Raw genomic sequence first — 16789 nt, 5'->3', positions numbered from 1 at the left:
TTCCCTTCTATTTGGTAAATGTCTGCTGAAAAATCCCCTGAAGGCCTTTTGGGGTTTCCTTTGTATGTAACTGTTTTCTTTTCTGTTACTGCTTTTAAATTTTTATCTTAATCACTATATTTTGCTGTGTTAATTATAATATGTCTTGGTGTGAGCCTGTTGTTGTTGATTTTGTTGGAGATTCTCTATGCTTCCTGGATCTGGGCATCTGTTTCTTTCCCCAGATTAGGGAAGTTTTCAGCTATTATCTCTTCAAATACAAGTTCTGTCCCCTTTTCTCCCTCTTCTACTCCTAGGACTCCTATGGTGTAAAAGTTATTATTTTTGATGAAATCGCTGCATTTGCTAAGTCTATTCTCTTTTTACGTAATTATTCTTTCTTTCTTTTGTTCAGCTTGATTACTTTCCATTATACTCTCTTCTAGGTAGCTAATTAATTCTGCTGTTCATTGTAACAAGCTTGTTTCTCATTTTATCTATTGAGCCCTTTATCTCTGCTATGTTATTCCTTATTGTTGTATTCATAGTCTCACTCATGTCTTACATTCTTTTCCCAAGTCCGGTGAGTATCTTTATGATCATTACTTTAAATTCTCTATCAGATATATTAGTTATAAATATTTCACTTAGGTCTCTGACCATGGCCTTGTCTTGTTCTTTCATTTGGGACAAATTCCACAGTTTTCTCATTTTGTGTAAGTCTCTGCCTGCTTCTTTGTGTTAGGAAATTCAGCTATTTCTCTTGTTCTTGAGCATACTGGTCTTATGAAGAAGAGATCCTGTAGTGCCCTGCAGTGTAGTGTCTCCTGTTCCCTAGGGCATGATACTTTAGTGTGTGTCTCCAATGTGTGCTGTGTATACTCTGCTGTTCTGTCTTGGCCACTTTATCCTTTAGGCCAGCCATCTGCAGAGGTTCTCTTTGTCTATTGCAGTCAGGATTTGGTCCCTGGCCTACATGTGGTGCATTTTGACTAGTTGTGCTCTGGTCTGTTTGTGAAATGAGTCCTGTTGCCAGCAGTGCTGGTACTGAGGCTCCACAAAGCTCCTGGGTCAGGAGGTGTGATGTGAGCAGGGGCTTGAACCAGTTTTCTTGAGGTGGGGGCCCACCACACTGGGACTGAGGCAAGAATGAGTGGGAAGGGCGGTTCCACTGGAGTGTGGAGGTGGGGATTGGTGAAGCACATTAGATGGAGACTGTCGGCACTGTGCTGGTCCTTGCAGGTGGATCTGTGTTTATGTTGAGGGACAGGACAGGGAAATGGTACCTGCCAGTTCCTTTCTTCCTGGAGGGGTCTCTCCATGAATGTTGTCTCTCAAGGACATACTCTGAGATGAGCAGATAACCTTCCCACTGTGTATCCCAGGCACTATTCAGATTACTTTTTCCAGGCTGGATGTCCATGGGTTATTTGCCCACCTTCTTTCCAAGAGCAGCCCCAATATCCTCCAGGCTCTCCTTGAGCCAAGCCTGCTAACCTTTAGAACTTTACGCTTTAAGCCCTGCCAGTTGCAAGAACTCATGAAATTCAGGCCCTCTCATTTTACAAGCCAATTGCTATGGGAATTCATTTTCCCCATATTCTTCCCTATGTGTTAGTCTTTTTCTCCCCACTCTCTGTGACAGCACTATGCTCCCCACCCCAATGGGCACACTCTATTTCTCTCCCAAACTGTGTCTCCATACTTCCCACCTTCTTTGATAGGGTCTATTCTCAGCCTTTAGTTCTGGAGATTGTTCTGTATGTCTTCAGTTCAATTTTTGGGTATTTAAGGTGATTTGATAGTTACCTAGTTATATTCATAGGATGAGATGGGCCTAGGGTCCTCCTATTCCATGACCATTTTCCAGAGTCTGAGTTACCTATAAACAAGAAAGTGCCCTGCTTGCATATTTCAGAGGGTTTGGGACTTGAACTACAGATAGTCTTAGAAAACACAGTGTGAAAAAGCAATAAGAAACTCTAACTATTTATCTGTATTTTTCTGCTTGGCCATCTAGTTGACACCAAATTCCCTTGTTCTTTACTAAGGTGTTAAAGAACTTCAACCACAGAATTGGTTATTTGATTGATTGATCCCAAAACTCTGACTTGTAATCTTACCTAGGCTTATATCTGAGCCCTAACACCCAGTTCTTTGAAAAACGTAAGGCCCAGTAATTAGAATAGTATATGCCACATCTCACAAAAACTCAACAGAGTTAGGAAATCTTAGTATCTTAAACCTTAACACTTAGGTGTTGAGGCAGAGGACCATTTACTTTGTGCCTGAGCACAGGAGGAAGTGACAGCATCAACCTCAGTTTTCCCATATCCTCCTTGGACAATGATTGTTTTACTTCTTCACTGAAAGTTTGACTTGTGATGGATGATACAACATTAGTGACTCTTCCTGGACCATTGACATCGCAACTGTTGGACTTCTTTGGGGAAAAAATAAGAAGCTGTATAAGGAAGGAAGGAAGTCAACAAGGAGAATGTACACCAGATAGCCCATGTCCCCCACCAAGGCTTTACTAGTAATAGTATTTTTGCTTTCTTTTCACCTTCTAGGCTGCCATACTTCTTCTCTTTTGTTAACTCACTTTATGAGATTGCCATGGTAAACTAGAATGTATTTCTTATCGACTCATCTGCTAATTCTTGTTATAACAAAATAAAATATTACTGAAATTTAGTATATTTTTGCAGTTTTTGTTAAGTGAGAAATTTAAAAATTTTTTAAAAAATATTTTAAAAAGATTTTTCATTGATTCATTTGGGAGAGAAAGACTGTGAGAGCATGAGCAGAGGGGAAGGTCAAAGGGAAAAGGAGGAACAGACTCCCCACTGAGGAGGGAAGCCTGATGCCAGGCTTGATTCCAGGACCCTGGGATCATTACCTGAGCTGAAGGCAGAGGCTAAATGTATTGAGCCACCCAGGTACCCTAAAACTTCCTTTTTAAAAATAATATTTGCAATACTTTATGATTCCTAACTATCTTATTTATCTCTTAAGGTAGCAGAATCATAATTATGATTTAGGATTTCCTGAAATGCATTTATTATATCATTTAGTTCTCATAATAACCTTATAAAATAAGTCTTAATACTAAATCACATTTTCCACATGAAGAAAGGGAAGTTTAGAAAGATTAAGTAAGTTACTCAAGATCGTACAGTTAGCCGGCTGTGGAGCTAGAATTCAAACCAGCCTACTGACTCTAGTTGTTACAATGCTACATTAACCTGCCTTCTTAGAGGTTAATGCCGGCTTCTGGACTTTACCCCTGAATCTACCAAGAAAGCTCGGTTCAGGGGTAAGAATAGATTCAACTCATGACCTTCTGTAAAACAGGGGTTGTCAAACTTTTTCTGTAAAGAGTTAGATAGAAATACTCCAGGCCTCACATGCTTTATAGTCTCTGTCCTAACTATTCAACTCTACAAGAGCAGCCATAGACAATATGTAAGCAAAAGAAAATAAACTGTGTTCTAATAAAACTTTATTTATAAAAATAAGTGACAGGTGAATTTGGATTATGGGCTATAGTTTGCTGACTACTAGTATAAAGACATCTTCCAATGATCATTGCTCAATCATCTTTTTTAGAATAAATCACAACTTATTCTTTGCAACCACGTAGATTGCTGAAACTGTTTTCCTTAAAGACATAACTTAAAGTTAATGAAGTTTTCTCAGCCTTCATCATCATTTTTAACTTCTTTATAGCATTTTACACCAGGTGGTGACATAATTTAATGGAAATACAATTAGGTTTGAGTACTGCTTTTGTCATTTCTGAACTATGTGACTTTGAAAGTCACTTCATTGTGGTATATTGCCTTTGCTCCTTCAGATACACTCTCTACTTACCATTAGCCAGAGGCAATCCTAGGAGCTAGGGATATGGTACTACACAAGGGGAAAGACCATTCTTGAAATTTATATTCAAATGAAAATAGCTAATAAATGTTGCCTTATTCAATTGAATCTAAGAGGCCAATAGCTATCAAATACATCCTTATTTTATTTATCACCACAAAAAAAGACTCTATCAATTGTGAGATGTTTTGATTTCAAAGATGTTAAAATATATTAAATATGAATTTTTACTGCTTTATATAAATGAAATTCAATAATGTAAATGCCTGTAATATCTCAGATAATGGGAAGTGCAGAGGAGAAAAATTAAGTGGAGAAAAGGGATAAGGAGAGCTAGGGATGAGAGATGTAGTTTTAAACAGGGTATTCAGAAAGGTCCCATTGCAGAAATCATATTTTAAAAGGAAGTCAGCCTTGTTTTTTTGAGGGAAAAACAGATCAATAAACAAAATAGTAAATACAAAAGCCCTGAGGCAGGAGTACATCTATTCACACTCAAGGTACAGTGAAGTATCCAGTATGACTGGAGCGAGGAGTAAACTAGAAGAAGAGTAGTAGATGAGGTCAGAAGGAATAGGCCAGATTATGTAAGATCTTGTAGGCTTTGTAGGACCTTTGTTTTTACTAGTGTGACACAAAATGGTAGGAGGTTTTTGCACAGAGAAGTTAAATAATCGGATTTATGCTTTAAAAGAATGACCCTGGCCACTGAATGGAGTAAAGACTGGAGAAGATGAGGCTAGGAGCCAGTTAGGAGGCAATGGGAAAAATTAGGAATGTGGTGCTGGTGGCTTGGACCTGGATGCCTTCAATAAAGTTAGGAAGAAATGAGAGACTTTTGGCAAGTATTAAAGATGGAGCTTTGGGATTTGATGATGTCTGAGATTGAGATGAAAGAGTCAGTGATTAACACCTCTGTCTTTGATCAGGGACCCTGAAAAGGTGGAGTTGCTGTTTCCTGAGGTGATGTACTTTATGGAAGAAGCATGTTTGATGGGGAAGGTTAAAAGTTTAAATTTGGCTGTCTTAGATTTGAGAGTCCTATCAGGTATCTCAGTGGTTAAATTTTCTGACACTGTTTACTCCCTACTGCTTCTGCCAGTCTGACACTTTTCCTGCTCAGATTCTTAAAACTGAGCTCCTTCTCTCTAGACTTTGCGTGTCCTGATTTATTCAACAAATTATTTTTAAGATTAGGGTGATTAACATGTTTATTATTTTTTAATTTTAATTCCATTATAATCAGCATACACAGTTACATTAGTTGCAGGTGTACAATACAGCGATTCAACAATTCCATATATTACTCAGTGCGCTCTTCAATCCCCTTCACCTATTTCATTGATTCCCCTCATCCACCTCCTCTCTGGTAACCATCAGTTTGTTCTATATAGTTAGGAATGTTTTTTGGTTTATCTCTTTTTTTCATTTGCTCATTTATTTTCTTTCTTAAATTCCACATAGGAGTGAAATCATAAGGTATTTGTTCTCCTCTGACTGACTTATTTCACTTAGCATTCTATTCTCTAGCTCTATCCATGTTGCAAATGGCAAAATTGCATTCTTTTCATGGCTGAATAATATTCCATTGTGTCTATATATTATATATAATATATACACACACATAAACCATATATATAGATATACACATATCTATATGCCACAAGGGTGATTAACATCTTTACTCAAAAACTTTCAGCGTCTCTTCAGTGTCTTTGTAATGGTGTATGTAGCCACCATAACAATTAAAATTTTTATCATTTCTATCATCCCTAAAAGTTCTATCTTGTACTTAATTCTCATCTCTCATCCCCAAACCCTGACAATTATTGATTTGATTTTGTTCCTAATTTCTAGCTTTTTCTAGGATGCTGTACAGATGGAATCATGGAGTAGGTAGCTTTTGTGTCTGGAAAGTCTCACTTAGCATGAGGCCTTTGATATCTATCCATTTGTTACATGTAAATAGGAATTTATTCCATCTTACTGCTGAGCTATAGGGGTAGGTTCCACAATTTATTGATCCATTTACCAGTTGAAATATATTTGGGCTTTTCCAGATTTTGGTGATTATGAATAAAGCCACTATAGTGGACTGAATAGTGGCCTTCCAAAAGACATGTCGTCCTAGAACATCAGAATGTGGCCTTATTTGGAATAAAGGCCTGTGCAGATGTAATTAAGGTAAGGATATTGAAATAAGAGTATCTTGAATTAGAGTAGGCTGTAAGTCCAATAATGAGTGTCCTTACAAGAGATGGAAAAGGAGAAGACATTCAGGGACACAGAAGGGAGATGGCCAGGTAAGACAGATGCGGAGATTGGAGTGATGTATCTATAATTAAAGGGCACCAAAATTGCAGACAGCAGCCAGAAGCTAGAGAGAGGGAGGGAATGAATTCTTCCTCCCAGCCTCCAGAAGGAACCAACTCTACCGATACCTTCATTTTAGCCTCCTGGCATCCACAACTGGTGAAAGAATAAATTTCTGTCATTTTCAGCCATGAAATTTGGGATAATTTCTTGTCATAGTAATCTTTTATGATCCTTCTTTGTATTTGTGTGGTATCAGTTGTAGTGGCACTTCTTTTATTTATAGTTTAATTTAGTCACCAACTGTTTTCTGGGTAAGTCTAGTTAAAGATTTTTGTATTTTGTTTACCTTTACAAAAAACAAGCTCTTAGTTTCATTGATCTTTTCTATTATGTTTATAGTCTCTATTTCAGTTATTTCTGCTCTGTTCTTTGTTATTTCCTTTTTTTTTTTTTTACTAACTATGACCTTAGTTTGTTCTTCTTTTCCCAGTTCCTTGAAGTGTAAAGTTAGACTGTTTATTTTGAGATTTTTTCTTTTTTCTTAACGTAGGTGTTTATTGCTCTAAGCTTCCCCCTTAGGACTGTTTTTTTCCCTCTGCATCCTATAGGTTTTGGCATGTTGTGGTCCAATTTTCATTTGTCTCAAGATATATTTTTATTTCTTTTTTTATTCTTCTTTGAATCCTTGGTGGCTCAGAAACAAGTTGTTTTATCTCTATGTATTTGTAGATTTTGCAGCTTCCTTATACTTGAGTTCTAGTTTTTGCCATTGTGTTCAGAAAAGATGCTTCATGTGATTTCAATCTTCTTCAATTTATTAAGATGCTGGATGCATTAAGCTGCGTCCTATTAACAATAGGTATGGTACCAGGCTCCAAGTGTCACTGCAGTAGGACCTATATTTTAATCCTGTTTCTAACATTTCATTTTACTAGCAAGAACTATTTTATTTCACTGTATTCTTTGTAATTCTAGACACTAGCATATGTAGTTGAGTCTCTTCATAGTATCACACAATGTCTGCCTTTTAATTTGGGTGTTTAGAACATTTATGTATAACAAAATCATTGATACATTTGCACTTAAGTAAAACACCTTGCCAATTTTCTCTGTTTATTTCACCTATTATTTTTTATCTTACTCTTCAGTTCTTCTTGAGTAATGGAATGTTTTTATTATTTCATTTTATCTCTAATTTTAGCTTAGTAGTTCTATCTCTGTGATTTGATTTTTTAGTGTTTATTCCAGCATTTACAATACACATCTTTAATTTAACTCTACTCTCAAATTATGTTTCACCACTTTCTGTATCATTTCAGAAACTTACAACAGAATGCTCCACATTCATTACTCACAGGCTTTTTGCCATTGTGGGCATACATCTTACTAAGTATATACACTTTCCATAATACATTGTTGCTCTGTTTGCTGTAGAAAGTCATTTCTTTTATAACAATTTTAAAAAAGAATATCTTTCATGATTATCCTAATTTTCACTGCATCTGGCACCTTTGATTTATTTGTATAAATCTAAATTTCCAACTAATAGTATGTTTCTTTTTCCTGAAGAAATTATTTTTAACATCTCTTAAAAGTGCTGATCTTCTAGCAATGAACTCATTCTCTTTTTGCTAAAACATTTTTTTTTACCTTTAAATTATATTTTTACTTGGTATAGAATTCTGAGATGACAGGTTTTTTTTCTTTTCTTTCAATACTCTAAAGATGTTCTTCCATTGTTTCCTTGCTTGAATAACCTCCAAAGTTGACTGCAATTCTTATATGTTTAATTTAATTTAATTTAATTATGATAAGAACACTTAATATGAGAGTTGTTTCATCTTATGTAATGTTTATTTCCTGTGGCTTTAAGATTTTCTTTTTATCTTTGTCAAAAGTTTGAATATGATGGATCTAGGATGTTTAATGGATTATTATTATTTACAATTAAATCTGCCCAGGATTCCCAGAAGTTCTTGTTGTAAGTAATTTTGGAAATTCTTTGCAATTAAATCTTAGTTATTCTTTTATTTTAAGGTTTTTATAACTTTTATTTATTTTAGAGAGAGTGTGAGCATACACAGGAGGAGGGGCAGAGGCAGAGGGAGAAGGAGAGAGAATCTGAAGGAGACTCTGCACTGCATGTGGAGCCTCACACCAGACTTGATCTCACAACCCTGAAATCATGACCTGAGCCAGAATGCAAGAGTTAGTTGCTTAACCAACTGAGCCACCCAGAGGCCCCTTAAGTAGTCATTTTTAACACTCGGGTTCTCTTTCTTCTCCTTCTGGCCATTCAATTACATGTATGTAGGACCACTGCTGCTGTCTTACAGGTCAATGATAACCAGAAGTGAGCGAGTGTGTGTGTGTGTGTGTGTATGTGTGTGTGTGTGTGTGCGCGTGCACCCGTGTGCACCCGCGCACACACGCAGTTTCCCTGCCCCTTCTCCAATGGGTTAAAGCATTTGCCTTCCACGTGTCCTGGAAGGCAGGAAATGTTTTGTGCTTGTCTTCCAGTGGCAGGAATCACAACTTGAATGCTTGCTTCACATAGCAGGATAGCAGGACTCTTTCTACTTGCCCATCCTAACCGCATCTTTAATTTGAGCATCTAGTTAAGGCCCATAAAAATGAACTTTTGAGCATGTACTTGCCAACTCCTCCTGAGTTCTTTGGGCTCCCAGGTATTTGAAACTTTCATGCTAGCCCATAGTTGGCCTTTAAAAATCCATTAAAATTTTACTTGAAGTTTTCTTACCAACATAATGTCAGTCTCTTCTTCCTCCCATGTTCTAGAAACAGTGACACAGTTCATGTGTCCTATCTCTCCCTGAAGGAGCTTATCACTCTTTAAAATTCAGTCCAGGTCTTACTGTTTTGCAACCTCAGCTATCTGATGAGCTCAAGAGAAGTTATAATTGTGTAGGCTGCTTTTTTTTTTCTTGTTGTTCAGATGGGACCACCATTTTCTGCTTTCTCCATCTAGAGTAAAAGTGATATTTTTGTCCATTGTACTGATCTTGATATTCTGATGTCTGGGATAATAGTATGTCATTCTTGACCTCAATCCTCAGGCTAGTTTTTTTTTTCCTCTCTCTGTCTCTTTCTGATGTTAAAACTTAGGAAAATATTGCCAGGAGGACATCCACATTTTTAATTTCTGGGAAAGTTCTTAAAATAGGTCAGGATCATGTTGCCTTCTAATGCCCTACTTAAGATAACTGTGTGTGAACTGAAAAAATTGCCTCAATATATTTATTTTCATCAAATTAGAATGGGTTGATGCCAGGGTTGAAGACCCTTTGACTTCACTTGGTCTCCCAAATGTCTTGATTTTATAATTCCTTGTTATAGATAGCAGTAGTGTGTTTAGTACAGCCTGATTTTTAAAATGACTTGCCATTTTAAGGGAAGTATAAGCTTGAATATAAAATTCTGATTTGGGTCCATGTATATCTATAATAGCTTTATAAAAATGTTTCAATATTGAAGTATCACAGTATTTTATTTTGATTAAATATTAGTTGAATAAAAAGGAAGGTACTTATGGCTTATTTGTAGTGATCTTTTGTAATGTTTAAGAGTTCCAAATTCTGTTTTGTTCTCCAGCTTGCATTCTAACCTTGAAATTTACTGTTTTTAAATGCATTTCTTTTAAGATTATGTAAGTTGTTGAGTTATTGATTGCTTTATTTCTAGATCCCAAGATCAGACAATGCCTCTATATATGAAAGAAATAACAGAATTTTAGTATATGTGCTGCCAAGCTGAGCACTACAGAATTTTTAAAATAGCTACAAAATCTCAAAGTATAGATGATATATCACCCAAAGTAGCTATGATCAATTGGCAACATCTAGATATTTTACGCAAACCCACCCAAGATTTAAAGTGTATATACAGTGAGTAAGAGTGTGCCTGCTTAGACCTGACATCATACCATATTTTCCAATCTTAGTTTTTGATCACCTTCTTTAACCTCAAATCTAAATATTGAGATTTCAGTTGTCCCTTTTGTGGACTGTGTTGGGACATCTGAGTATTTGTGGCCTGATTTAACTCAAGCATTCTTCCTTTTGACAGACACTTAGAAGATATTGTTACTTGAAGTTAGACTAAAATTTTAATTCTGACTCCTGAAATGTACAGTGTGTGTGTGTGTGTATTGATAGGGGGTTGAAGGAGAAGGAATAACTGCTTTAAGGATTAAATGAGTTAATACATGAGAAGCATCAAGTTTAATACATTGTCATTTTATGACTCAGTGTTGTTTTTCTTTTTTTAAATTTTTTTTTCCTTTTTTTCCTCTTTTTTTTCCCTTTTTCCCCTTTTCTTTTATGTGTCTTTTTTTTGTTTTTTGTTTTTTTTTCTTTTATGTATCTTTTAATATAGGGATCACAGTGGTCTATTAGAATAAGTGTAGTTCTAGAGCTGGACAGAGGCTTCACTCTCACTCCTACTACTGAACAGTGCTTCGTGATATTAGGAAGCTACATAGCTTGCCTGAACCTCTGTTTTCCCATTCGTTAACTATACTTAATACAATGTATTGAATACTTAATAGATACCCAGAAATATTTTGAGCACTTTATAGGCATGATTTCATTTCAAACAGAGTATTCTTTAAAAGTAAGGATGACTTGTAATAAAAGAAATCAGAACAGTGTTGTCTTCAAAGTGGGATAGTCAGGGCTGGACTAGGAAGGAAACTAAAAGAAGTTTCTGAGGTGATGAAAATGGACTATATCTTGATAGAAGTACAAAAGCTTTTGAAAGACTCATCAACTGTCCAAATAAAATACGGGTATTTCATAAAAAGTCAAATTATCTTTTGATGAAAAATTTAGAGAAAAAAATTAATCTTTTTAAAAAACATCCTACGGGAAAAAAATTAGAACTATTTTCAGATGAGAAAACCAAGGACCTGAATGTTCAGGTTTACATTTTATTCAAGTTCACATTTACTGGTGGCAGTACCAAAATCAACTGTAGGTATGTTTAAGCACACAAGTCCGTGCACTTAACCATCAGGCTAAGCTGCTTCTGGTGAGGCAGGTGCATCCTGACCCATGGTTTGTGATTTAACTTATTTTATCCTTGTAACTGTATCACGCAGATTGAAGCAGAGAAACATATTTTAAAATGTTCTGACTACTGACTGGGGATATGAATTGTATATTTGGATAAAACTCTAGAAAAAATATCTATTCCAAAATATTTAGCTAGGATGATGTCACCCAGGATATATCTAGTGGAATCAGTTTCTCTTCCTTTTCAGCCTGTGTTTCTAAGAACTTTGGAAGGTTTTGAGAATAATAGCTCAGCTATGGTAACCCCAGGCAGCATATTCGCATAGTAGCTCAATAAGTCCTATGGTATAAAAGCTGCTGCCAATGTCTGCTGTGCAATAAACCAGCAAGGAATCAGCAGTATCTCTAAGACAGGGTTTTAGCAATCAAGTAAACCTATTATCTCACCCTCTGTTACAAAGCATATGTTTAAATTTCCAAATCAAAAATGTCAGCAAGGTCCTTTGCTATTTTGGTGATTACAAAACAAAGCAGTCTGCAATGCCTTTGGAGGGCTTGGGTCACTTCAGGGTTATTTCTTCCTTAAACGAGGCAGCAGCTTTTAAATTTACAATAATAACCTTGCATGATATTTCTCCTCCCAACTTCCCAACATAATGGCCATAAATATACAGAAAACAGAACCTGCAATGTAAATGTAGCAAAAGGACAATTGATTAAATCAAAGGGACATTCTCCCACTGTGTCATGATGAATATAAACTGAGAAATGCCTTATTGTGCTGTAACCTATGTGGTTCACCCTCTGAAACCCAATATTAATGCAAAGCATTTTATATGCTCATTTAATCCTTGCAGCAGTCCTATGAGAAATCTGCCTATTCATAAATTTAAATGTGTTACCCAGGTTAATTGACTTAACCAAGGACATACATGATACAACTGGAAAGGGAAAAGCCAAGATTCAGGCCTCTTTAGCTGCCCTCCATTCCCCACTACTAAATATTCTCTTCCTTCCCCCACCACATTAGAAAAACATGTTGATCTAGTCTCCTATCTCTACTGTGATGTTTCTGGGAAGGCACTGGCCTTCGCTGACTAGTTAGAACTAATCATTTTTTCCTTGCCCTTTGAGCACTCCCTCATTCCCAAACATCCTTGAGACTCTGAGCTTGAAGAGACTTGAAGAGCTCAGAGCTTCAAAGTATTGCACACAGAAGCAGGGGATTAAAATCTGGGTTTAAGGCAGGAAGAATAATAGCAATAGTAGATGTCAGGTCATGTGATCTGTCTTGTACTAGACTGATCAGAAAACTATAATTAAAACCTTAGTTTCAATCAAAATTATAGAACCCACTATTGTGGGCATTGAGTAGAGGAGAGTCTATATTTGTAAAGCAAGCATACACCTGAGCATCACACATGAAGCTGGGAAATAAATATAAAGTTTACACCTTGTATCTGGATCTGAGTGAGAAATTCTGTAAGCCTGCTAAATGCTAGCCTTGATAGAACTCTGCCCATTTAAAAATTATTAAGGAGGGACGCCTGGGTAGCTCAGCGGTTGAGTGTCTGCCTTTGGCTCAGGTCATGATCCTGGGGTCCTGGGATCGAGTCCCACATCGGGCTCCCTGCATGGAGCCTGCTTCTCCCTCTGCCTATGTCTCTGCCTTGCTCTCTCTGTGCCTCTCATGAATAAATAAATAATATCTTTAAAAAATCATTAAGGAAATAGTAGGAAAGACAAGGCAAGAATCAGAGGGCCCAGGAATAGATGCTACAGCACAGGGTAGGAAACCATTTCCTAGAGACTTCAACAAATCCTTGAAAATGATTATTCACAAGATCCAGAAGACTTCTTTACTAAACTCTAAGCACTATGTGAGCAGAAACACCCTGCTCTCCCCCTTGGAATTCCTAGCACCAACAGCAGTGTTTAACAAATAGAAGGAACTCAGAAATTGCTTGTTGAATGTCTATTGAACAAAAAGTTGAGGAAAAAAAAAAGCAAAGGCTTGCGACCAAAGAATTTCCCAAATGTCTAGTTCGAAGCCAATCACAAGCGCATAGTATCTCAAATTATGTGGCATTCCTGTTTTATTCCTGGGAAGCCACTTAAAGAGATATGTTTCTATCTAGCAGTGACTCTAAGATAATTCATGCTAACTTCTTCAATAAATACTCCCTAAATCTCAGTGGCTTAGAAGCATAAGGTCTATTTCTCATATGTGTTATAGGCTGAGTGGGCAGAAGGATCTTCTATGTTGCTCTTTTCCAATTGATAATTCAGGAATCTAAGCTCCTTCAATTTCAGAATATTATACATCACTTCCAGTAGCATGGATGAGAGAGAGAGAAAACATAGAAAAAAAAGTTCTCATAAGTCATAGCAGGGCCAGTCTGGAAGTAGAATTTATCACTTTCTCTCACATACCATTAGCCAGGAGCTGGTCACATGGTTCCAACCTAACTAGAAGAGGGGCTGAGAATATATTCTTCCTGTCTGCCCAGAAGGAAGAGGAACTTGTAGGCACTTATCCACTCTATGCTACATTTCATTGTTTCAAGTGCCAAAGACCTTTATGCTTTTTCTCCTACACAGAATATACTCAGCATATCCATAAGGCAATGACCCAAAGTCTCATGTGGTCGCAGCACTGCATCCATCTCAAAGTTTAGAATGTCCACTGATGAGTTCCTTCTCTAAGTCCCTGATATGTCTCCTTATACTTATCTGGCTCCCAGTATAGCCATTTTCAATACTAGGACATGTCCAGGACAACCAAAATAGCCCTATTTCAAAAGGGACACAGCAGTCGCTGATCCATATCAATTGTGAAACCTCACTGAGCACATGCTGGGAAGCCCCCTACCCTTGGTGTAGGATGAGATCCTTCATTAGGCTCCAGTTTTACTTTCTGACAGGAGTTTTCTTGCTCTTTTACTCATTGTTCACTGAGGCCCCACATAAAGACAAGATCCTCTTCACATTTTTCCCCTTGGTTGTTCTCAAATGTATGTAAGGGTATGTGCTCTCCTTGAGGACTATAGATATTTCAAAGTCTGCCTTCTACTTATGGAAAATTTGGAATCTAAGGGTAATGACACAGCTTAAACAATGTTTTAGGGATTTTTCTGTCAGGGAGAGGTGGACTTAAGGGGACAGATGCTTTCTTTGGCAGTACAATTACCTAAAAAACTTAGTAAGGTTTGATATATTGGGTTTTAAGATGTTCCATTTGCTTCTAACTACAGGGAAAGTTCTATTATAGATATAGTTCTAAAATATGCTTTATTATTTTTCTTTCTTCCTATCCCATCATGACTCTTGCTCTTGATATAAATGGGGCTACTTTTGGACAAGGTATGAATAGATCTATTCTTTGACATATTTTTTTCAACTAAGAAATTTTACTGGACACTTTTCATCAAAGTCTTACAAATTATTATGGAAAATTTCTAACATAGAAAAGTAAAGTGAGCAATGAACCATTCTATTATCCAGGCTCAACAATCTTTAACACATGGCCAGTCTTGTTTTACTATACCCTTACCCACTGGCTCTCACAATCCACACATTATGGTTTTGAAGCAAAGCTTAGGTAGCAGATCATTTGTCCATAAGTATTTTAATATGCATCATAAAAATATAATTATTTTTTTATTTTAACCAAGAATGTTCATACTTTCAAAAAGCAGTCACTTCCTAATATCAAATATCTGATAAGTTGGGTATTTTTTTTCTCATTTGTTTAAGGTCAAAATGAAGTTCATTCATTGCAATTGATTAATATGACTTGAGATTCTTATTACTTTTTTCCTCCTCATAATTTAAATTATGAAGAAAGAGAATTGATTTTGCTAAATTTTTTATAGTTTGATTTTACTATTTGGGACTCTATGTTGATGTTTAATGTGTTCCCTTGCCACTTGTTTATCTGTAAATTGGTAATTAGATCTAGAGGCTTGATCAGAGTTCAGTTTACTTTTTTGGAAGGGATACATGATGGACAGGAACTAGGATGATCTCAAATAAATGTCACTGTGTGATGCTCATCCCTTTGTGTAATTTCCTCCCCTTGAGTGTGCACAGGACTTGTGACTTACTTCTAAGCAATAGAATATGGTAAAGGTGCTGAGATATTACTCCTGTGATTAGGTGACATTATTTAAGATTCTGGCATAGTAGACTAGAAGTGAGAGATTCTCCTTCTTGCTTTAATGATGTAAGCAGCCATGTTGAGAAAGCCTGTGTGGCAAGGAACCACAAGTGGTTTCCAGTAGCTGCAGGTGGCTGTTAGGACCTAAGGGCAGTTGCCAACTAGCCACTCATTTGTATCTCCACAAGGACATAAATTCTGTCAGAGACCTAAATGATTTTGGAGGTAAGCTTTTCCCCATTTGAGCCTCTGGCTGAAAACCTAGCCCAGCCAACACCTGGACTGCAACCTGGTGAGAACTCTTAAGCTAAGGGATCAGCTAATCCATACCTAAACCCTGATCCACAGGAGCTATGAGATAATACAGTATGTGTTGTTTTAAGACACTATGTTTATAGAATTTTATTACACTGCATAGACAACAAGTCCGGAATATTTCATAAGTGATTTTTACTGTCATCAGGGGTACAAACTATCTGGTGGTGCCTCTATGACATTAGTAGCAAAAATTTTCAGAACTTTTCAAAAACATTTTTAAACACCATTTAATATAATGTATTTCTTTAGCTTGATGTGATATTTTGAAAGCTGTAATTCCCAGAATATGTTAATGAGTCACTTGTCCTATTAAAAGTGTTTTGTGAGAATATGATTCTGTGGTCAAGTAAGTTGGGAAAGCAGAGCACCATGTAGCTTTCTTGTGGGAAACTAATGCGTATCGATAAATAAAAGCTCTGATAAGTACTGCAGTAAAGAAATGTATTTAACTATAACTTAACTATAAGTTTTCTAACTATTTGAACACAGGATTTTCTTTCTTAGCCAATATCTATTAAAATCCCATAGACATCTGCTCTAACATTTAATGAACATAGTATTTTGAATATATTAGATTACCACATCCCATAGACATCTGCTCTAACATTTAATGAACATAGTATTTTGAATATATTAGATTACCACCAATTCTTTGCAGTGGGTCCTCCCTAAGATTATATTTCATACTTTTTTTCCCTCTTCCTGGCACAATGATTTTAATTCCATTATTTATTTTTGTTCTGTATCTCTTCAATGTTTTCAGCATGAGGTCAGAAATCTTGTCTCTCAAGGCACCTGGGTGGCTCATTCAGTTGAGCATCTGACTCTTGGTTTCAGCTCAGGTCATGATCTCATGGGTTGTGGGATCCAGCCCTTCCCTGGGCTCTGTGCTCAGCGAGGAGTCTGTTTAAAGATTCTTTCCTCTGCCCCTCCCCCTACTTGCATGTGTACACATTCTATCAAATAAATAAATCTTAAAAAAAAAGAAATCTTGTCTCTCCTCTTCATCATTGTGTCTCAGTGCCTACAACAATGCTAAACATATAATAGGTGTTTAATAAATGTATGCTAAGTGATTTTGTTGCTGAATCCAAATATC

The sequence above is a fragment of the Nyctereutes procyonoides genome, unplaced genomic scaffold (assembly GCF_905146905.1).
Source record: "Nyctereutes procyonoides isolate TBG_1078 unplaced genomic scaffold, NYPRO_anot_genome, whole genome shotgun sequence".
NCBI lineage: Eukaryota > Metazoa > Chordata > Mammalia > Carnivora > Canidae > Nyctereutes > Nyctereutes procyonoides.
Note: the sequence above shows the minus strand (reverse complement) of the source record.